This window comes from Ambystoma mexicanum, chromosome 2p (assembly GCF_040938575.1).
Source record: "Ambystoma mexicanum isolate Mex_15411 chromosome 2p, UKY_AmexF1_1, whole genome shotgun sequence".
NCBI lineage: Eukaryota > Metazoa > Chordata > Amphibia > Caudata > Ambystomatidae > Ambystoma > Ambystoma mexicanum.
In genome coordinates, this window is record NC_090923.1 from 283,480,061 (window position 1) to 283,503,854 (window position 23,794).

A 23,794-nucleotide genomic window follows, 5' to 3' on the forward strand; every position below is an offset into this window, starting at 1 on the left:
CCGATCAATTCTTCAGATGTTTTCCCATACTTTTCCATTTGCCGCTTCACAATGAGAGTCTGCAATTGGGAATTTGGAATTCATCAGGGCGGACAGAGTTGTCAGATCTTTTATGTTATCATTAATTTGCTCATACATCTTGAGCATAGGGGCCATCACTATAGTTAATGATGACATTACAAAAGGTCTTAAGTCATTCAAGGCCTCCTTTATCAATTTCTGGTCATGGGCATCCTTCGGGACTTCATTTATTGTAGCTTTGTGTATCATGCATTTTGCTTTTGGCTGATTCCGTTGTGCAGAAGGAGTGTTGGATGAGGACTCATCAATGGAAGAGGAATCGGACTGATCTTCTGTGCTCACCATGATTACTGGTACTTTGCATGGAATTTTGGCTTCCTGTTGGGAGGAGAGTCACTGGAGGACACACGTCTTCTTTTCCTGGCACCTGTTGGCCAATGATTCCAAGCAATGGTCTCTTTTACGGGAGGCGTATAATGCTCAGGAGAACTGCGGGGCTCTTTATTAAACTCCTCCATGTCGGCTCTCGGGTCGCTAGATGGAGCTGGTTTTGGAATTAAGGACCCATTCATCTCTGTGAGATCTTGCAGCAGTTTATTTACTATCGCCAGGGAATTACGTCGGTTGGAAGATGACTGTGGTGTTTCTGGCTGATCCCTCTGTTCCCTATTTTTAGGGGACGCTGGGGGTACTGCATTAGGGTGTGGACTTATATCCTCCACCTCATCCTGGTCTGATTTCTTTTTTTTTGTAGGAGTCACTTTAGAGTCATTTTTAGGTTTAATGCTTCCAGGTATAGAGATCAGCACTTCCTGATTAGAGAATGGCTCCTTGATTGGATCACTTAAAGCAGGGGAAAGCATGTTAGCATCAGTTCTTAACCCTTGGCTTGCAGGAGCAGTATCAGGACCGCAGGGAGGGGCTATCACACTCTCCAACCATGCGCCTGTGTTTTCTGACGTCAGCCGCCACTCTCTGCGAGCACGGGCACCCAGCTCCAAGCCCGGGGGCGGCTCAGAAGCCGGTACTGCTCATGCAGCCAAGACACGCAAGCGGTGTACAACACCAGCTGGCATGTCAGCGTCTCCACTTGCCTGTGAGGATGGGCCTGGTCCCCCCCACGCAGCCTCTCCTAGACTAGCCGAAATCACTGCAAGTGGATCGGCTCCACGCCTCGTGAGAACACGCCCACCGACAAGCACGGCAGCCCCACACGGCTCATCCAGGACCCCCGAGTCCACAGAGAGTTGACTGCCAAAACCCACCATCTCGCCGCAATGAGGCAGGTTAAACATGTGCTGTGAAACAGTTTGTACTTTGTGAGAATACTCACTCGCATTAGCGGAATTGCTTATGCTTCTATTCTGTGCATGTTTACAATGCAAAGAAATTACACGGGCAGCCGGGGAGGAGTTTTGGATTGATTTTCTTACTTGCAATGTCCGGAAGGCAGCATCTGGACGGCTGATGGGGCCAGTTGTATTTTAGGCTCTTCCTTGTTCGCCGCACCACAGTTGCAATCGTGTAAGGGGGTGATGAATTGTTTGTGGAGGGAGTTTGTCACGATCCATAGTGATGAAGGATGAGTCAGGTGCAGTGCTAGCCTCGAGAGCCTCCAGAGACTCACGAGACTCTGCTCCGACTCCGCGCCGCTCTGCGGTCTGTAAGGGGTTTTTATGCCTCCATCCCCTCACAGTGATGATGGAAATAGAAAGTTTACAACAGCAGCTCCACAGGTCAGCACTCCAGCAGGGTTTAAACAGAGTGACAAAGACTCACGAGACTCTGCACCGACTCCACGCCGCTCCGCAGTCTGTAAGGGGTTTTTATGCCTCCACCTACTCACAGTGATGATGGAAATAGAAAGTGGACAACAGCAGCTCCACAGGTCAGCACTCCAGCAGGGTTGAAACAGAGTGACAGAGACTCACGAGACTCTGCAGCGACTCCGCGCCGCTCCGCGGTCTGTAAGGGGTTTTTATGCCTCCGCCCCCTCATAGTGATGATGGAAATAGAAAGTGGACAACAGCAGCTCCACAGGTCAGCACTCCAGCAGGGTTGAAACAGAGCGACAGAGACTCACAAGACTCTGCACCGACTCTGTGCCGCTCCGCGGTCTGTAAGGGGTTTTTTATGCCTCCACCCCCTCACAGTGGTGATGGAAATAGAAAGTGGACAACAGCAGCTCCACAGGTCAGCACTCCAGCAGGGTTGAAACAGAGTGACAGAGACTCCGCCTCTTTAATTAGAAAAACAACTGACTGGGCTAAACTTCCGATTACACCAGCTGGGCGGGTAGCCGTTCTCAAAATGATAGTATTACCACAACTTCGAAACAGATTCCAAAATGTACTGCTCTGGCCAGGCCGCGAATTCTTCAAGTCACTGACCCGGACCGTTAATGACTTTCTCTGGCAGTCAGGGGCCGTCTGCCGAAAACTTGAAACATTAGATACTTCAGCCGTACAGAGTGGTTTAAGTGCCCTCAACTTCGAGGGGTACTGGATTGCTGCACAAGCTCACTTTGCGGTGTTCTGGTTTGATCCTGATAGATCTTCCCCCCAGTTAAACTCGAGCTCATGGAGGCTGGAGAGACCGATGTTCACTACTTGGTTCTCCCTTCCCTGAGTTTCAAACTAGACCCTATGGACCCCACCTGGAAATGGACGGGTATCCCACGGCCATTTCATGGTGACCTCCCGCTGTGAAACTATCTCCCTGATTCCCCTCAGGTGGACGCTGCAATGGTTCACCAATGGGTCAACGAGAGTCTTGCTACTCTAAGAGATGTTTTCACCTTGGGAATCTTTACTGAGTGGCCTGGCCTGCCCGAATCACTGCAAGATCGACCTTCCCATTGGCTACATTACGCAGGGCTTCGCCAATCTCTCAACAGTAGATGGCATGTATTCCCTTCAATCCCACCTGACAACTCCTTGCTGGCTGAGATCATGTCAGGTGGTGCCTCTGGCATGAGAGTCTCCAGATCGCACAGCCTCCTACAGGGTAGAATGTGCCGCTCATGGGAGAAGCTAAGGGAGTCATGGAGTAGAGATCTAAGCATTGAAATCACTGACCAACAATGGGAATTTATGTGCGCCTGCACTCAAGAAATCTCCCTCAACTCCAGATTTAAATTAGTTCAATTTTAAATCCTCCACAGGTACCACTATACCCCTGCTAGGCTACACCACATATCTTTAGATCACTCTTCCGAATTCCCCAGGTGTAGATCCGACGGCGTAAATTATATACCTATGCTCTTGTCCTGCCCAAATCTCTCCTCATTCTGGAGGGAAGTGTGTGCTACCATATCCGAAATACTAGATTGTACCATCACACCATCCCCTTTGACCTGTCTTTCATGAGCTTCCCCGTATGGGTCACGATCTTAAGAAACTGGCCGGGCTGTGTCTGCTGCTTGCGACCCGCTGTGTTCTACTACTCTGGTTGCATCCTAGAGCTCCCACGATCAACTAATGACTTCACGCTGTCACCTGGGCCTCTGACAGGGAGCAGCACTGGTCTAGCTTGCAGCTGGCGGCAAGCAGACCCAAAGACATCTGGACCCCCTTCCGATCATATTTGCTTTCCTCTCCCAGCGAAGATGAAGACCGGGATGACCTCTTGTCCCATGTATATGATATCCCATGATTTACTTATCTGCTCTTTGGGTACTTCGGTTGAAGAGCCCAGGATTCCCGGTATTATGGTCCTGCAAGGCCACATGCCCAGACTGTTTATCTTTTCTTGTAATCTGCTGATTGCTAATGTGTTGCTTGCTGTTCTTTGTTGTACTGTCGAGCAAATTAAATAAAGTAAAAAAAAAAAAAAACCTTCTCTTGGATAAACTACTGTTTCCAAGAGTAGTAAAGTGAAATGGACTTTACTTACCTTTTTCTCTTTGTAGACCCAGCACGCCATCTTATATGGAGTGCTGGGGGGTTACTTAGTATGCCCTTTGTCTACCGTCGCATCTCACATTTATTATGTTACCCTAATGGCTGGTGGCAGTGGTTTAATTTTCCTACCATTGTGGGTTTTTACTGGAGGCTGAATGCTCACTTTGTCAAAATGGCATTGGTCTTCTTTTTTCGCCATTTCTTGTTTGTAAGGTCCTTCTTGAGATTTACTCTGTGTGCCAAACTAGGTTTGGTCCCTTTGATCGTTTTTGTCTTCGGTGGCATTCACGGGTGAAACCCGCTTTTTTCTCCAGCGTGTCTGGCAGGGCAGGAAGCGAGGGAGGTTCCTGAAACTCCCTGTGCTCAGTCTCTTTGGTTAAAGGAATGCACCCAAAGGTGATTGGCTGGCTGGCTGTCCTTGGAGGACAGCCACCCTGCTGTGTGAGTGACAGCTAGGATGTGAATGAATGGGGCAAAGATGCATAAAGGATGAGGTCTTTTGCAAGGAAGGCAGAGTCGACCACTGGAAAAAGGGCCCAAAGAAGAAACTGGAAGAGAAGCTTGCTGCACCCTCCTGGACCTTTGGTTTGCCTGGTGAAGCCCTTCTGCAGTACTGAAGCTCAATTTTTTGCATCGACTAGAGAAGCCTGAAACAGACGACTTCTTCCCTTGGGTTGGTGGGACCAACTGACCCCAAGACGAACTTGACAGGAACCCCTTTCCCTGCTGGCTGTACTTCTTTGCTGTGGCTAGAACGAGTGGCAGGGGACAGGGACACCAGAATTGAGTGCATCATTTTTAAGCCGGACTTGAGCTCCAGGAAGATCCTTAGGACTCCCTTGAAGCAGGTTTAACAAAGCCTGAGCCACCTCAACAGAGAGCTGGACTCAAGAAGCAAGGAGAGCCTATAAGGTGTCCAAGAACCGTGGTGGTGCTATTGCGAGTAGCTGAAACCGCGATGTGTCGCTGATCTGGAGAAGGTCCATTGCTGCCGCTGACCTTCATTCCGTAGAGCAGGAGCTGCAGGACTACAACAGGAACAGGAGCCAGCTAGAACTTTTTCTTCAGACTCAAGGTACTGTGTAACTAGGGGTACTTACATGTTGTCGTGTGAAGCTTGCTTGCTCTCACTGAAGACTTGCATTTGCTGCCCTTCGCAGAATTGCTTGCAGCTTTGCTTTTCATAAGCCTCCCTGCCTGTGGCCCAACAATGATTCCTTTTACAACAAAACTCTTTTTAACATTGTGCAAGACTTTTGTGCTATCTTCAAGAAGTGCCTCAGCCCCCCTAGACTTTTTCTCAATTGACATTGGCTGTCCTGGCTCCATGAAGACTCTTCTCACCCTCTGACTTTGTGTTTATCTATCCCTCAAAAAGTCATACATAAGTTACTTGTATAGCTGGGTAGGGGTTCACCTATGTTTCATTGGGGGATTGTGAAGTACTTACCTGTTTGGAGAAACTTGTTAACCTTTCTTTCCTTTCCTAACATATTCATTTTTCCACAACCACAGTATTGCATTAAGTGTTAAAGTGATATATCAATGTCCACAGTGTCCTAGCAATTGAAGTCACCTCAGGGTGTAGGAAGTGTGTGTGTGACATTCCAAACAGGTATCTACTTACTTAACTGAAACCGAAGGAGTGTATTTTTGAAGTGTATTTTATTGTTGCATATTGCTCTTTCTACGGAAGGCTTATTTGAAAACTGACTGTTAAATTAATAAATAATAATTTTAATAAGAAACCTTGAGTATAAGTGTTATAATACTTGTCACTGTGAATATCTATGTTGCAACCCTTCAGCTCACATTGACCCCTCTTGAAATAAGCATGGCTGCTCAGCCACTCTACCAACTTGTGTAGTACAGGCCTATACCAAAGGTTGGGTTACCTATTGCCAAGAGGACAAGGCTTGTGTAGTCTTCCACAGGGTTATTACATATAATCTCACCTAACACGGATGCTAACCGGTGACCACGACCTCATCGAATGCACCGGCATCAACCACCGCTGACGTGTTGAAGAGAGGCACGGATGCTGGGAAATGTAGTTTCCTGGAACTACTAAATCAACTTCAAACTTTGAAATGGGCAAGCTGAAGGCTGGTGATTAGCCGAGGATCAAAAGCAAGATCTAAAAATCACAAGAATGGAATCCTGGCAGGGGAGCATACCAGGTGATCCATACCAAAGGCATAGAGGTTTAATCGCAGGAGAGAATACCAGGAGCCTTTCCAAAAGAAGTTATTAATTTAAAAGACGCTTCCTGGCAGGGGACTATACCAGGAGGTTCTTTGTAAGAAATGTTTGTTTTACAAGCATCACATTAAGAAAATATGTTCATCATCTAAATAAACTACTGTTGACATCCTTAAGAAAGCAGGAACTTGAAAGGACACTTCCGCCATCTTTAAGAAGTAGTTGTGTAAAAGGAACATATTTGTCATCCTTGAAGTGTGCTTGTGTGAAAAAGATACTTTTGCTAACTTTAAGGAGTCCATATTTGAAAGAGACGTTTTGCCATCCTTAAAAACTGGTTGCTTGAAAGAGACATCCAGGGTTATGTTATGTTATCAATGCTTATAAAGCGCACTGTCACCCAGGGGTATCTTGGCGCTGGAATATCACAGGACAGGCGGTACACTCTGGCCTAAAAAAGAAGAGTCTTCAAGGATCACCTAAATTGCAGGTGGTTAGTCAAATTTCTAAGTGGGGGCGTAGGGAGTTCCGAATTTTGGTGGCCGCCACTGAAAAAGCCTACCCACCCACTCTAGTGCATCGAAAAGTAGGAACACAGAGCAGGCCAGCAGACCTAGAGCAGAGCTCCCGATTAGGGAAGTAACAACACATTTGTCCCAGAGATATTCAGCCCCATGACCCCGGAGAGCACAGTGGATGAAGCAAAGTGATTTGAATTTAACACGCTGGGCTACAGGTAGCCAATGTAATGCCCGTAGGACAGGAGTAATGTGAGCCCCATACGGGGACCCCATGGCAACTCGGGCTGCAAGATTTTGAAGGTGCTGAAGTCGCTGGACTAAGCCTTTAGGCTGGGCAAGATAGAGTGCGTTACAATAGTCCAAGCGACTAAGAACAAGGGCAGCCATGGCTGGGGGCCAGAGCTGGGAGGGTATGAGGGGAAGGACTTCAAATGGAAATGCCCCGCCTTACACATCACAGAGACCTGATCATCCATGGAGAGAGTGGAGGAGACCATAACTCCAAGGTTTTTTTACAGTCGTTGGACATCCTTCAGAAGTAGTTGTGGCACTTTACCAATTTCCAGGAGCCCTTACCGAAAGGAACACTTTTTCTATTTTACCAAAGACTTCTAGGTGAAGGGAGGGAAAAAAATCTCATTTAAATCTATGGATTGTTATGTTGAACTCAGCTATTCATTTTTTGAATACTTTTCGCTAAACTTACATTAGAGACATTGTCCTTACACTCTTAGTAGTTTTATCTAGTGCGAGGGTCAGATTAATATTTTGAACACAAGGACAGTGTTTATAATTTTGATGATAAGACACCGACAGACCTTTAGTTTTAGTTTCCTAGGGAGGGAAACTCTTAAGGATAGGTGCAGATAGATCATGCAACCCTTTCCTTTTAATAAAGATGTCTGATGTTGAAAACACTACCACTTTGTGTTGTGAGAAACCAGAAGGTGTCTCACCCACTATTCCCTGCGGATCTCTCTCTCAGGTGGCCAGTCCACTGCCATCGCCTTTGGATCCAGACCATGGGGGTGGAGCAGTGTAGGAGGAACACCTGGGTGAGGGGTCCTCAGGGAGTGTCAGTGGGACACCGGATGGTGAGATGCAGTACCCCTCTCTTTCTTTAACACCTTTACCTCAGCCTATCAGATAGGATACGTAGGAACTCTACCACTCCTCCCCCCTTTTCCTACACAAACACTTTCACGTGGCCAGCCCGCTCTGGGAGAAAACAAACTAACAACCGAGCAGTATACCTGACGTGTCCCAATACAATGGTCAAGCGAGGTCAGGCAATTACTGACCATCACTCACACCTGACTTCCATTAAGCTTCCACACCGGGATAAAAGTCGGAGCACTAAAGCACACTTGGAGTAAGGCAAAGCACACGAGGAAACAGCAGTTTCGAGACAGCAGCAGAACGAGAGAAGAAAGATGGCAAAACAGGAGGGGATCGCAAGGAGGGAATTTCTCATGACCTTTTTGACAAGAAACCATTACTTTCAAGAGCCCTCTCGATTAGAAAGCATAAGACCGGGAAACCAGGCTGAAGAATCCTGTATTGTGTGTCGGAGATACACAGTGCCTTCCCGCATCACTAATCAAGGTGGGGAATAGCAGCAGCCGCCGTGGTACCGTCCGTGGCTCCAAGAATAAAGCAGTGTCAGTCAGTGAAATCAACGCAGCCGGTGAGTTGGGGAGACCGATACAATACTGGTCTGTGTTGAAGCCAAGGTTGCAAGCAGCAGCATTGTATGATGAGCGCTGGAATGAACATTGTTAAAACGTGTTTGATAAAAGATTAAAGTAAAGTTGAATGCTGATGAGTGTTTGAACTTGGAAAAGAAAGATACGTTACCTTTTGACAGAGTGGTCCAGCACTGCGCGTGGGTGCTTAATTGAAGGTCCCTCTACGATATCCAGCTGACAAGTGCCACAAGTGAAAGTTAAAGGTTTGTATTAAGTAGAGAACAGAAAATTGTTAATCAAAGTGTTCCTGCATCAGCTCAAGCAAAATCCTGCACACAGTCGAAAGTCTTTGATTTTGGTACAGTACAGAAAGTTTGGAAAATTAGATACATTTGGTCTGAAGGTTTTGTGTTAAAGTGGGTCTCAGCCTGAAAGAGGGGTTCCTGGGGTTAAACAGTGAATCACCAGAGATGTTGTGCATATTAGAATCATGAGAAGAAAGGAACTTTGAATGTTTGTTTGTTGCATCAGGCCCTCTGAAATAAGAGACTTTGAATGGCAAAGAGACTTTGGCACAGAAGGTCATGACACTGAGATTGTGAACTGCATCCTCATGCTAGAAAAGCAAGAGCATGTGCTATGCTCGAGTGTGCCTCCTTGTCCCATGCTGAGACGTGGGGAAGGGAAGCTAATGGCTCAATTATCCTGACATATTATTTCTTAACACTTTTATTTTGTATAACGTTGTTTCCCACACCATTTGTATTTAGAAGTAAGGATTGGCAATAGGCATATTAGCATAGGCCCTTTTATTTTGACAAGACACCACTAGGACTGCGTTATTATTATTTGATGGTTGTAGCTTGCTCCCATCTTTAGATGTACAATTAAATAGGCATTTTTCAAACCCAATTGAAGTTCAATAAACATCGTTGAACTGCGGTCACTTGTTTCTGTCTTACTGTTTGATATCATGCCTTCCTTTATATATGGTGTTGGAAGTGGGATGCGACTCAATTGAGAGAAATTGGGGGACCCGAAAATTCCAGAACCTTATTTATAGGGCCTCAGATCCCTCTATCGCCATGAAATTATCCATAGGTTTTGATATCTGTAGTAGCAGAGAAGCTACTATACATTCAGGGAAAAGAGGGATGATTCCCACGGGCGCAAACCTAATACCCACGGCGGGATGTTATATAAGATTGGCCACAAAATCTGGCCTGACTTGGAAGTTTGGTCTGGATGTCCTAGCTGGCGTCATAGATCCCGACTTCCAGGGAGACATAAAGTTTCTCATACAGAACCATGGCAAAACTTCATTTGAAGTACATTGTGGGGACAGAATTGCACAGGGAATTCTTGAAAGGGCTCTATTTCCACGTTTTGAAGAAAGTGAACCAGAAGAAACTTTGGAGAGCCGATGGACCATCTACCACTGGGGCAAAGTGGGAAGAAGAACCTACCATCCTTCCATATCTAGCCTTCGCCCAGCTAAATGATCCAGCACCCGCAGAGGCTTTCTTACAGGGGATTCATGAAGGGGAAGGATTAGAGAAGGGAATCCCTTTTTTCTTCATAAAGCAAGGATTACTGTATAGAAAGGAAACCTCTAGATAAGGCCTAATAAAACTCAGTAATCCCCAAAACCCATTGAAAAATCGTACTAGAGATTGCACATTCTCATTTGACAGGAGGACATTTAGGACAATCTAAGACCCAAGCTCACATCAGTGGGAAGTTCTACTGGCCAGGTATGCATGCTCACATAAAGAACTTAATTCAGATATGTGAAATATGCCAGAAAACCAGTGCGCATATTAGCTTACCTGCCCCTCTGAACCCCATACCAATAATAGAAGTCCCTTTCTCCCGAATTGGGATGGATATCATTGGACCGTTGGAAACCTCTAGACTGGTTAACAAATATGTCCTTGTAATCGTTGATTACGCTACTCGATACCCAGAGGCATTGCCCATGCGGAACAACACAACCCAACAAATCATAAAACACCAATTACCATTTCATTCTAGGGTTGGTTTCCCCAAGGAAACTCTAACGGATCATGGATCCAATTTTATGAGTAAACACATGGGGGAAGTTAAGGAATTACCACATATTTCCACCTTAAGAACCGCAGTTTACCACCCACAAACATATGGATTGCTCAAGAGATTTAACATAACCCTGAAGATGATCTTGAGAAAGTTGGTAGGTAAGGATGGGAAAAACTGGGATTGCATGATCCCCTGTGCCCTATTTGCAGTAAGGAAGAGCCCTCAGGCATCTACCGGATTATCCACTTTCAAACTACTTTGTAGAGAACCTGATAGAAAACAAAAGACACCACTTTACCACGTAAATCTCTTCAAAGTCCTCCCTTTTGGCCTACATGTGGGCCCTGCCACTTTCCAAAGGCTTATGGACAGGATATTCCAACCCTACTCTGATTTCTGTGGTGCCTATGTTGACGACATAGTCATTTATAGTAAGACTTGGGAAGACCATCTTTTCCATCTCTTTAATATTATGAGGGCCCTCAGAGAAGCTGGTTTAACTGCCAATCCATCCAAATGTAAGCTGGCTCAATCAGCCGTGAAATACCTTTGTTTCGTTGTAGGGAATGGCAGTGTCCAGCCTCAATGAGAAAAAGCGAAAGCTGTCCTAGATACCCCCATGCCTAAGACCAAGAGAGACCTCAGGGCTTTATTAGGATTAATTGGTTATTACCGTAGGTTTAGCCCTAATTTCTCAGACAGAAAAGCTAGGTTGACAGACAGATTAAAGAACGATGAACCACGAAGATTAATTGGACTGACGAGGACTATGTATGTTACAACAACTTAAAACAAACCTTGTGCCAGAAACCGATCCTAAAGGTGGTAGACTTTTCAAAAGAGTTGTGTTACAAACTGATGCCACTCTCAAGGGTTAGGAGAAGTAGTTTTGTCACAAATGTGTGATGGATTTGAACACCCTATTCTATTCACTAGTCGAAAACTCTTCCCACGTGAAAAAACCGACTCCGTGCTGGAATTAGAGGCCCTTGCCATCAAATGGGCCATCACCCAACTGAGATACTTTCTCCTAGGATGGAAGTTCACACTGGTCACAGATCATTCTGCTTTAGTATGGATAAGCCAACGAAAGGACTGTAATCCTCGAGTCATGCGATGGTTCTGAGACCTGCAACCCTGCTGTTTCACTATAGAACATCGAAAAGATAGAGACCAGGAGAACGTTGATTTCCTTTCTCAGTTTCTCTGTGGACCATATTGCAGCTACATCACACAGGGGAAGGGCATGTGAGAAACCAGATGGTGTCTCACTCACTAGTCCTCACTGATCTCTCTCTCAGGTGGCCAGGGCACAGGCATCACCTTTGGATCCAGACCCTTCGGGGGGACCAGTGCGGGATGATCACCTGGGTGAGGGATCCTCAGGGAGTGTGACACTGGATGGTGAGACGCAGTATCCCTCTCTTTCCTGTAACACCTTTACCCCAAACTATCAGATGGGATACGTAGGAACTCTACCCCCTCTTTCCTACACAAACACTTTCACACAGACAGCCCGCTCTGGGAGAAAACAGAGTAACACCAGAGCAGTATAACTGACATGTCCCAATACAATGGTCAGGCGAGGTCAGGCAATTACTGACCATCACTCACACTTGACTTCCATTAAGGTTCCTCACACGGATAAAAGGCCGAGCATGAAAGCACACTCAGAGTGAAGACAGAAGTAAAGTTGAACTGCTGATGAGTGTTTGAACTTTGAAAAGCAAGATACGATACCTTTTGACAGAGTGGTTTGGCACTGGTGCTCAATCGGGGACTTACAATTTACCGGCGCCTGACTTTCCGGGCTGCCGGGGTTGTAATCCCCCGGTGGCACCGTGAAGTCATGTGCCAGTAAATATGTACGGCTCTGGCGGCAACCCGCCGGTATCACCGGCATGGTTACCGCTGGACCAGTAATGAGCCCCAATGACTTTCCAAAGAGTGATGGCGTCTACAAAACCTTCCGACTTAAAGTGTTTCACATGTAGCTGGAAGTTCCTTCGGGGATGCAGTAGTGTTAACAAGCTGACTCACAATTTGTGTTAGGCAACTGATATTCCGAATTTTTTGCAAGATGGCTTTTCAGTTGGCCTGGCATTGGTGCCTCTTTCTACTCTTGTTTCTAGGCTGTGTTGCGCTTTCTCTTTTTTTATACGCCAGTGAGGGTGTTGGTTCCCATTTGTCATTGATGTTGAGAATTCTGCACTCACATCATTTTCAGCTATTGAAATTGATTTACAGAATTTTATACAGCTCTCTACTGCTATGGGCATGGTCTCTGGATGCTCTGGTGGATCTGAAAGAGGGAGGTGCTGAGTTTGGTTGGTGGGGAAATATGAACAATGCAATATAGCTTTGCTGTTGTGTTGATGCATGCAATTTGGAAGAACCTGGGTACTGTGTGAGTGTCTGTTTCTAGCTGTTTTTATGTCAAGGGTGCAAGAGGTGTCTGTGTCCAGCGATTACCTTGTGTGCGGATAGTGTGTGGATTGCTTTCTTCAGCACTGTGATATATAAATTGGTTAGAGATGTGTAGCGTTCCGATGTTTGAGGACTGTTGGGATGGATGTTCAGTTGGCACATGTAGGTGGCTTAGTTGATCTGCGTATTGTGCATTGTGTTATGAAGCTGTGGCAAAGTCCACTGTCTGAACTCAAACAAATAAGAAGAGAGGAGGGTTTTAGAAAAGCAGAAAAGCAAGAGAGCCCTGCCGACAGGAGAAAAACAGATTGGGATTCCAACTGGATTTAGCCGATAGGAACTCTCCTTAAGAAGGCATTTTCCAGATTGAACTGAATTCAGAAGCTTTTTACCAAGATGGAACTATGTGAACTGATTTGGGAGCAGATGGACTGTGATGTGCCATAACATGCTCATTTACCTCTGGAGCTTAATATTTTAGTTTGATTTAGAGGTGAGTGTTTGGATTGCTACCTGAAAACATCATTACCGGTAAGATAGCTCAGTGGGTTGATTGCTCGCTGCTGCAATCTGTGTGAGATCTGCAGGTTCTAATCCCAGCAAGGCCAACTCATCCTTTCACCCTTCCGAGGTTGAAAAATGAGTACCTTAGGTTGGGTGATATTGTGTGTAACTATGTTCTATGTAAAGCGGTTTGGTAAAAGAACTATATAAATAACACATCATTATCATTGCAGTGAGTGTTACCTTTCCTCTGCACAGTTCTCTTTCTATGAGGTTCTCATGTCTGGCTAACAGGGAATCTAATCAGGCCTTTAAAATGAAAACAAAATATATGCCTTCACAATACCCTGGATATAAAACACCAGACTTCCCACCCATGGTCCTTTCAGTAATACCAAACAGTGTCCTACCCGTGGAGGCACATGTCGCACAGATGAATGTGACGGAGGGAATCGCATGCTAGTATTCAGTGTAATGAAGTTTACAGTAAATAATCAGAGCATTTCCACTTTGTCCATTACCCTCCAATTTGGCCTTATTCTTTGAGGAAATAGTAAGCATTGGGTGTAATCTTCGACCAACACTCCTCAGCACCCAACCATGAGTCATGCATTAAAAAAAACGCATAAGGAAATCACGTTTTTTAACACACAACAGATGCAATAGATGAAGTGCCATAATAGCCCTCATGAAACAGTCATGGAAGAGCTGCTAGTGTAAAGATAAACGGTGAGCAAACAAAATGGCTGCCTACCAAGGAAGAGTGCTACCAACACTTGTCATGCATCCAATTGTCAAACAGACAGATAAGAAACTGAAGGAAGAAGGATCATTCTCTGAAGTTAAGACATATCAAGATGACCAAGGGAGGTGTAATGAAGACGGCAGAGACACCAAGTAAGTTTACATATATCACAATAAGTTTATTGTAAATCAAGATCCCAACACAGGTCCATCCGCATGGATGTCGTTGTACATGTCCACTTAAGGGGGCCGTTAACCGTCAGCAACTGTCCCTTGGCAGGCATGTGATAGCAATCCAAAATGGAACGTCGGTCTACCATTGCGTGTGCAACACTGAATACAACATATGCTTCCTCTTACACATATCAGGTGCATAACAAGAAAAGAATGCAGAGATTAAGAAAGGTAACGAAAGCACAGCATAACCTGAAAGGAAAAACACGATGAGCATATGCAAGAGGAGCATAATAGGCAGCAATAATGACAGAACATGTGCTGTGCATAATCGTCACGTTTTAAACGTCTCCTTCTCACACGGCCTGTTGTGCTATGTGAACTCCTTTCCTCATAACTCACATCATTTCCATAGGCCTCATCTAGACCACCATGTGCACCTTCCTGTATATCATCACGATTACCAAATGCGTCACAACCTCTGCACAAAGAAGGAATTTCCTTATTACGCCCCATGTCTCCATCATTGTCACCACCACCCTTGTACAATCATCTCCCCCATCCCTAAACGAATCCCCTTGCTTCTCAACAGAAACACATTTCTTCACATCCAGATGCTGCACAATAGCAACACAGTGTATGCTCTACCGCCTTCCATAGGCTCGAAATAGCTAGAGCAGCTCTCGGTGCACTTAATGGCTTCTTTACTCACACATATCATCTTTCCCTCCACAAGCTTTTGCTGAATTCCGATGTGTTTATCCTCACCAAAGCAATGTGGAAATAACTCTGAACGCATCTTTCTACCCTATATATTCTCAAATGGTGTTACGGCCATTAGCACATGTGGCGTATCTCTGAACGCTCTCATCATTTCTTGGACACTTTTCCTCCAATCAAGACCATTAGCAAATGCCAATTGAATTGTCTTTTTAATATGGCATTGGTGCGTTCAATGACCCCATTGGCCTTGGGATTGTACAAGGCTGTGCAGTGACTGTCGATGCCATTAGCATCCAAATATTCACGCATCTCCTGCGACACCAGCTGAACTCCATTATCAGAAATGAAGTGTGCAGAGTGTTTTGTGTACTAAGTTACAGAGAGGATGCTGTTTCTTCCTGCTACCCGTGGAGTCTGTTTCTATCTACACAAGGCTCATGCTTGCTTCATTAACACCGGCTGTTAAGATGGATTTCTAAACTCTGGTGTGCAGAAGTTTAGGAGGCCATCCTAGTTTAGTGGAACAGGGGAACCTTCTGGACAAACCAGACCAATCTATGGTAGCTTGGCCAGCAGTCAAGACTAAGGGCCTCATTACGACTTTGCCGGTCTGGAAACAAGGGTGCCGGTAAGCCTACTGGTACCCTTGTTTCCGAACCGGCAAATTACAACTTTGCGTGCAGGAGCCGCTGCCCCCAACACGTCTAACCCTGCCGAGCGCAGCGGCCACGGTAGGCAGACTCGTCACGGATGCACGGACCAGTAGCATTAGCAACGGTTCCGGCACCTCAGTGAACCCATTCCCATGGAGTCCTATAGGATTCCATGGGAATGTGGAACAACATTTACCGGCACCTAGCTTTCTGGTCCGACCGGTCTCGTAATGTCCCAGTGGCACCGGCAAGCTAGGTGCCGGTAAAATGTCACAAGTCTGCAGATTACTCCCAGACATATGTATATGAAAAATACATTTATTATACTTTATACCTTATACTTTGTACTGGAAGGTACTTGGCACATAGATAAAAAGTTATCAAGAAATGGCAACATAGTTGAAGACTAAGGGAAACATAGTTTCCCAGTACTGACAGCCTGAAGGACGTGTCAGTTTCCCCATAACAAATGAGCGAAAGCCCAGAGGAGTGCAGCTGAAGGCTGTGCTCCACTGGAAAAAAATCAGATTAGGGAAGCCAAACATAAGCAAAACATTTAGAGGGGTTCACAAATGGAGGGAAAATTGCACCTAAGGGAAATCTTTCCTAACACCTGCTCCAATTGGTGTTTTGTGCTCTGTGGTTCCACGGTCGAGCGGTTCTGAGATCAGGACATACAACGCCTGGAACAGCTATGACGGAAGAAAGAACAGTGAGTGTGGGAAGGAGCAGCCATTTGCTTCACCTTAGCATTGCTCTGGGATGCACACTGGGAACTGTCACTATAGGGGCCCTTGGCATAAGGGTCCTTTCAGACAGTGGTTTCAGCAGGGACGGCAGTGTCTTATCCCTTTGACCTGCTAAAAACCAACAGCTTGTTAACAACAAGATAACTGGGACATGAAAGAAAATAGTAAAACGAGCACTAAACCATATCACTTAAGGGGTTCTGATCAACACACTGACCACCCACAGGCACTGACTACAGAAGCTGTCTTACTGGGGCAAGGCCCAAAAGGGAGACACTCTGCCCAAGGGAAGATTACAAAGTTCTTCCCACAGAAGAGGAACAAATAATATAGCCAAGTTCTGATGGCCGATCCCGCACCTAAGGACCTGAGCAGGCTGAGGGAATTAGAGTGTACAAGGATTGACCTGAACATTCATGGGGAAATAAGAATGGTGGAAAGTGCGTATGAGTGCTTGAGAACGTCACCTGGGCTATTCAAAACACAAAAGGTAGAAGTGATTGGCACGCTGATCAATCCCAGGACACCAACAAAGCAGGATGAGCTCTCCTTTGGTAGTAAGGATCAAGCTTTCCCAGCTTGTGAGACGAACATGACAGTATACCCAGAACCCAGAACCCAAAGATGCAGGGACGAGTTCACTGGCAGCACTGACCATCGTATTACAAGTCTTTATTAGACTGTACGATACGGTTGCCCTGGAAGCTAAAGCCACCCCTATTGCCCTGACCCACCTTAATAAACAACTTGGGGGGTGGGGCTGTTGCCATCCCTGGAGCCGGTAGACCGGGTTAGTTTAACCCCGGTGATCAATTGCCAACTATGTCTAAGGCCACAATTTCAGGGTAGGAGCTCTCTGGCAGGGGTCGAGAGTGAGCCTAAGGTAACTCTGAAAAAGTCCCCAGCTACTCTACAGGCCAAGACCATGACGAACACGAAAAGAATCAAAGAACATGAAGATCGGGACAAAAGACACAATAGGGGGTCTTGAAAATTCTTGAGGTCTATCTGGCCACTCCCAACCAAGAGACATGGGAAAAAAGGTGCAGAGAATAAGGTACCACACAGGACAGAAGAGAACACTGTACAACTAAAAGGAAAGGGTGGAAGTAATTGCACCATCCCAGGGCGAGCAGAGGGGCTGGTCAAGGTTTACAGCGGCATCAGTAAGGATGCTTCGACACCTGCCCCCAGATATGATATAAAAGTGCTGCAATAGAAGACAAACTTGTCAAAGAAAGAAGATTCAGAATAACTATGAAACGTGCCTTGCGTTGCATCCCGAGTCAAAGAGGGCAGAGGTATGCCCAGCACTGACAAAAGTTAATGGCAGCAACTTGCAGTACTCGGGTTATGTGAGAGATGCGATTCAGGTACGACGTAAGCAATTGTCTCAGGATAAGATTCCGGCAGAAACATCTGTCGATACAACCCCAGGGGCTCGGGCAACTGTAGCAGCCCATGACTTGGGCAGGAGGGAAATGAAGTCTCAAGAAACCAGGGTTTCGCATTACAGAAATCGGGAACTCAGCCCATTATCTTTGACTCTGTCTTTGAGGAGGAAAAGAATATTCCACTCAACAGACGATGCATTCTGACCTTACTAACCTTAATGCCAGCACTAAAGCATATTTCTTTGACAGACATTCAATTTGTCCACTTGTTTGGCCGCCAGCGACTCGGCAAACACATGGGGCCTCATTACATGGTAGGAGGTAGCCATGCCGCTATTAGCGGCATGGCTACTCCCTTACCGCATACCGGGTCCAGGTAGGCGGTATGGGGACTTACCGGGTCATTCCGACCCTGGAGGACCCGGTAAATCCCCATTCCAAATACCATTTCCCATTCCCATTTGAGCCCTCATAGGGCTCAATGGGAGTGGGGAAGGAGCTAATAACGGTACCGCAATTTGCGGTACCATTATTAGATCTGAAGCCCCACGGCGGGTCCCGTCCTTAACGCCTGGTCAGACCACCCTCTGCTCGCCCTGGGATGGTCAGACCAGGCGTTAAGGACGGGACCCGCTGAGGGACCTCGTAGTAGGGCGCTAAGGTATTACCGGCACCGGTGACCTTACCAGTGCCGGTAATCCCTTAGCGACTACTGTGTAATGAGGCCCATGGTCTTTTTCTACTCAAGGCTGATTGAAAAGTTGGAAAGCGAATGTCAAGAACAGCTGCTGTTAAACGGGTTTGAAACTTATTACCCTAAAGAAGGAGCTGGACCACTAAGAGGCAGGGGTGTTGCTAGGTCTGGAAAGGATCCGGGGCTATGCTAATGTCGGGACTGTCAGTACTTGGGGCTAGCTGCCCTTTTGTTTGTACCCCCTAAGCTATTATCCGGAGCTACAACCAAAAGAACTGGGGCTATATCTCCCTCAGCCCCCCCTAGCAACACCTATGCTAAGAGGGACAGAACATTTTACTATTCAGTGTTTTTGTGATCAAGATCAGCGGTGGCAGGTCGAACAGAACGAGGACACAGCAAGATGGGGTTGGCGATCCAGCTCGCTTCCAATCTGCCCAAGAAAACACCTGGGCTTCTAATGACACTGCCATTGTCATTTGCAGCTGGAACTCGAGAGGCCACAGCTTCTTTATAAATGCTGACCATAATGTATTATTCAAGGGGTGGACGTTATTTTGTTGCAGGAAACTTCGTTAAGGAAGACCACCTCCTTGGACGGCTACATGTCTTTCGTCAGCAATGCTAAGTAGGCGCAAACACGGAGACTGGTGGGCGGGCTTTTTCTGTCAGATATAAATGGAGAGGCAGAGGTCTGTTCAGCTAGTGAAAAAGAACACAGAGGGTTTGCTGATCATAAAAGTAATTGACTTGCTTTGTGGACAAAAGGAATAATCCCTCATGATCAACATTTATTTTAATCCTAGGATGAGTGTGTTTGAGAGAATCACTGATGAGATTGAAAATGCCCTGCTTGATTGGGAGAAAGAGGTGGAAGGAGGGCCTTTTGTCTTAGGAGGGGACTTTAATTGTAATTGCATGGTTATATCAGGAGAGTTTCTGGAGTTGGATGGGTGGGAGACTAAATGTCTAAGTACTGGGCCACTTGAAGGGAAATTATAGGGCGGGAATGGTCTCTCTTCCTCTCCAGATGGGATATCACCCAAGCAAATCTGATGGGGGATGGACATCTAAAGGATATCCTGACTTGGGCCAATGCCTTTATTTCTGCAACCATCGATCGATTATATATTCACAAACAGTATAGAACGTGCTAGGCTCCAAGATTAGCAAATATTACTGACTAATCTGAGTGATCACTCCATTCTTGTGTTAATGGTCCTAATGCTGCCACAGTTGGAAATAATGGAATCTATGAGTGATACAAATCTTTTCATTGGGGGAGAAGAGGGAGGATTGATCCAGTGCAGCTCCAATGTGGGGTTATTAAATAAAAGGCTGGCAGCATGGTGGGAGGGACTAAGTCCAGAGGACAGGAGGGGAATGTGCCCAAGAAAACACCGCCGGCATCTTTTCTAAACCTTTTGGAGAAGCTAGGGAAAGTGGGGGAACTGGTGCAGGGACGCCACTTAAGGTTAAATAATGAAGGTCATTGTCACACGTATGATAGGGAGGTGAGTGAGAGGAAGCGCCTGCTAACTAACCAAGGAAATCAGGTCAGTGAAAAAGTCTAAAGGGCAGAATAGGCTTGAGGAGACAAGGGCCTTAAGCTCCCTGAAGCAGAAATGCAGACTGTGGAGAAAACACCATTAGATACGGAAATGCATCTAAAACAATTAGGTCACCCTACTAAAGTTGGTCAAGAACGATATGTAGTGGATACGAAATCAAAAGAGCAGACCCCAATCAGTGCTATGGACATCGGGAGTGGGTGAGGAAGATTGGGTACATTTCTCCAGTCAAGATTTAGTGAGGACCCTGTTCAATATAGTCAGGGGGCTTTGGATGAGGCACAACTGCAGGCATGGGATGTTAAGTTCGAGAAGGACGACCTGGAATTAATTATTAAGAACCAAAATAATTCCAGGGCAAGCAGGCCAGATGGCGTTACAAATAAAGTAATGAAAAATAACCTGCATTTGTGGGATGACAGCTTGAGGAATTTATTTAGGCAGATAGCTCAAAAAGGTAAGTGCTTGGATTCATGGCACGATTCTATTCTGATTCCCATTTTCAAAAAGGGCGATAGGGGATCCCCTGGGAGCTACCCACCTATTTGATTTTAGACACCACCTCCAAGTTGTTTGCGTCTATGGTCCTGATAGAATTGAGAACCTGGGCAGAAAAGACAGACAAACCGAATACATCCGCTACAGACTCGCTTTAGAAGAGGGGTGGGCACCCTACAGAGTGGAATGACTCTCCACGCCTCCCTGTCAAAGGTCGGCGGTGGCATGCACGCAAATCTGTACATAGCTACTGATGACCTCTCAGCAGCCTTTGACAATGTTGATCTCCGACGTCTTTGGAAGAAGCTGTCAGATTGGGATATTGACCCAGGGCTGTTGGCCATGATTCAGATGCTATGACAGTAAGACAAAAGTCTGGCTTAATGATATGATATGATATGGCATTTATAACGCGCCTATACACATGTGTTTCAAGGCATGACGCGGCAAGAGAGGGGGAACAGAGGGAAGACAAAGACAACGATCGTACTAGGCCAGGTGACATTGGGATCACGCAACTCCAGGGGAGGGGGGAAAGGGTAAGTGCGGGGGAAGGGGGTGGGGGCAGTGCAATACATTACATAGGATCAACAGTAAAGAATAAATAAAATGAATAAATAATAGGTAAAAGTGCGGCCAGCAAGTGGCAAGTGCAGGAGTAAGTGCAGATAACAGGTGTCAAGAGCTGGAGGGTCTGTAGGGATACAGAAACAGCCCCCAAGTGCAGGGGTTGCCAGGAAGGCAGTGCAGGTGTGTAGCACATGGGGGGATGAGGACCTGGGCCCGAGATCAGAGAGTAGTCAGGTGACCAGTTTCAGTCAGGAGTTCAGCAGGGGAGAGGAGGAGAGAAAGCAGAAGCAAGGAGGAAGGTCTTGGGGAGCTTCCGGAACCCAAGATGGTTCTCCTCAAGTTTCAGGGACGCAGTTCCAGAGGGAGGCCCCAGCCGAAGAAAGAGATCTACCACCAACTCGTTGCTTGGAGAAGCGACTGACCCAGAGGGAGTTGCAGGCGGATGAGCGAAAAAAGCTCGAGAAGGAAGATATTTAGGAGGAGAGAGTTGGAGGTATTGAGGCCCCAGGTGGTAGAAGGCCTTGTGGACATTGCAGAGGGTTTTGCACTTAATCCTCACAGCCACTGGGAGCCAGTGCAGAGATTTCAGTCCTGCAGAGATACGATTCCTGGGCTCGAGGCCGAGGACAAGTCTTGTAGTCCTGTTCTGGATGAGATCAGAGGGCAGAGAGTAGAAGCAGGTAGATTCAGAAAGAGGCTGTTGCAGTAGTCCAGCCTAGAGAGAACCAGAGCTCTGGAGACAGTTAGCTTTTGGGGGAAGGAGAGGAAGGCAAGAATACCTCTGAGGAGGTGCAGCTGGTAGTGTGACTTTTTAGAGACATTCAGAGATGTGAGGAGAGAAGGGGAGAGTGGAGTAGAAGATGACCCTGAGATTTCTAGCCTCGCAGGTGGGAGAAGGAAGAGGGCCAAGAGAGGCTGGCCAGAGAGAGACAGGAAAGGAGGGAGCAGGTGTGCTGATGAGGAGAATCTCAGTCTTACTGGCATTAAGGCAGAGATTGTTGGCGGGACACCACTCCTGGATAGTGGACAGACAGTCAGAGATTAGAGAGGGAGAAGAGGTGTTGGAAGGGAGCCTGAAAATGAGCTGATTGTCGTCCGCATAGCACTGAAAGTTGGGGCAGAGAGCGGCAATGCGGTGGGCAAGAAATGCCAGGTATTAGTTGAACAGCCAGGGAGAGAGGTTAGACACCGCTGGAACACCACAGGTAGAGATAGAGATAGAGGAGAGGAAGGACCCAAGTTGGACCTGGGATGGTCGATTGGAGAGGAAAGAGGTCAGCCAAGCCAGGGCCTGATTGGTGACACCCAGGTTATCACGGAGACGATTGAGCAGGATGGCATGGTTAACCGTGTCAAAGGAAGAAGAGAGATCAAGTAAGATGAGGACACAGGGGGTATTGGAGTCCAAGGTTGGAGAGCAGATCTTCACGGATGTTCAGGAGAGCAGTTTCTGTGCTTCTGGCAGCTCTGAAGCCAGACTGATGCTCATGGAGATCTCTCTAGAGACATTACGGTGTCAAGGGGTGTCCGACAAGGCTGCATAGTCTCATCGACCCTCTTCAATCTGTACATGGCCGATTTATGGAAGGAAGCTAAGACCTAGGGAGGTTATACACAGAGGTGGAGAGATATGCAGGGGGGATGCATTGCCTATGCAAATGACATAGTGCTGATGGATTACACCCCAGCAGGACTACAGCGCTGCCTGACTGGGCTTAGAAACTACCTGCAAAAGAACCACCTTATGGTGAAGCCAGACTAATGGTCATGGAGATCTCTCCAGAGACATTATGGTGTCAAGGGGTCTCCGACAAGGCTATGTAGTCGCACCGACCCTCTTCAATCTGTACATGGCTGATTTATGGAAGGAAGCCAATACCTGGTGGGGTTATGCACAGAGGTGGGGAGATTTGCAGGTGGGACATGGTCGATTTATGGAAGGAAGCTAAAAACTGGGTGGGGGTTATGCACAGAGGTGGGGAAATTTGCAGGTGTGATGCATTGCCTATGCGAATGACGTAGTGCTGATGGATTAGACCCCCCAGCAGGCCTACAGTGCTGCCTGACTGGGCTTAGAAACTACCTGCAAAAGAACCACCATATTGTCAATCCAGCTAAATCCCTTGTAATGACATGCAGTAAGAGGAGGAATAAAATCAGTTATACATGGAGGATCAATGTTCACCGATACGGAAGGTGAAGTGTTTGCAATATATGGGCTTCTCCGAGTGTTTTAAAAGAAAAAAGAGAACTGAGAGGAAAGATGGAAGAAAGGGTTGGGGCATGTTTGTCTTTTTCTAAGAGAGTGAAGGGTGCTCTATGTGAATTCTCACTCCTGCCTCTCATAGAATTTTATTGGGTCAAGATGTCTTTGGTGGTTTTGTATGGCTGTGAGTAAACAGGTGTAGAAAATTCTTCGATGTTATGGAAGGGAGGATTCTGAAGAAGTCTTGCGGCTTGCAACGTCGGTGCCTGTGTGTCTCATTAGACTTGAGTTGGGGCTGGTTTCATGGTGAGAACAACTTATGAAGCGCAGCCTCACTGTGTTTTTTAAGATGGCGAAAGCAGAACATCCGCAGACAAATTACTTCTTAAATCTCACGATGAGGAAAGGAGGGAATTCCTTTCTTTTTAAATTAAGAACAAAAATGGGAAAAGTTCATGGGAGAGCTGGATCTACGGGTATGGTTTTGGATGCCTT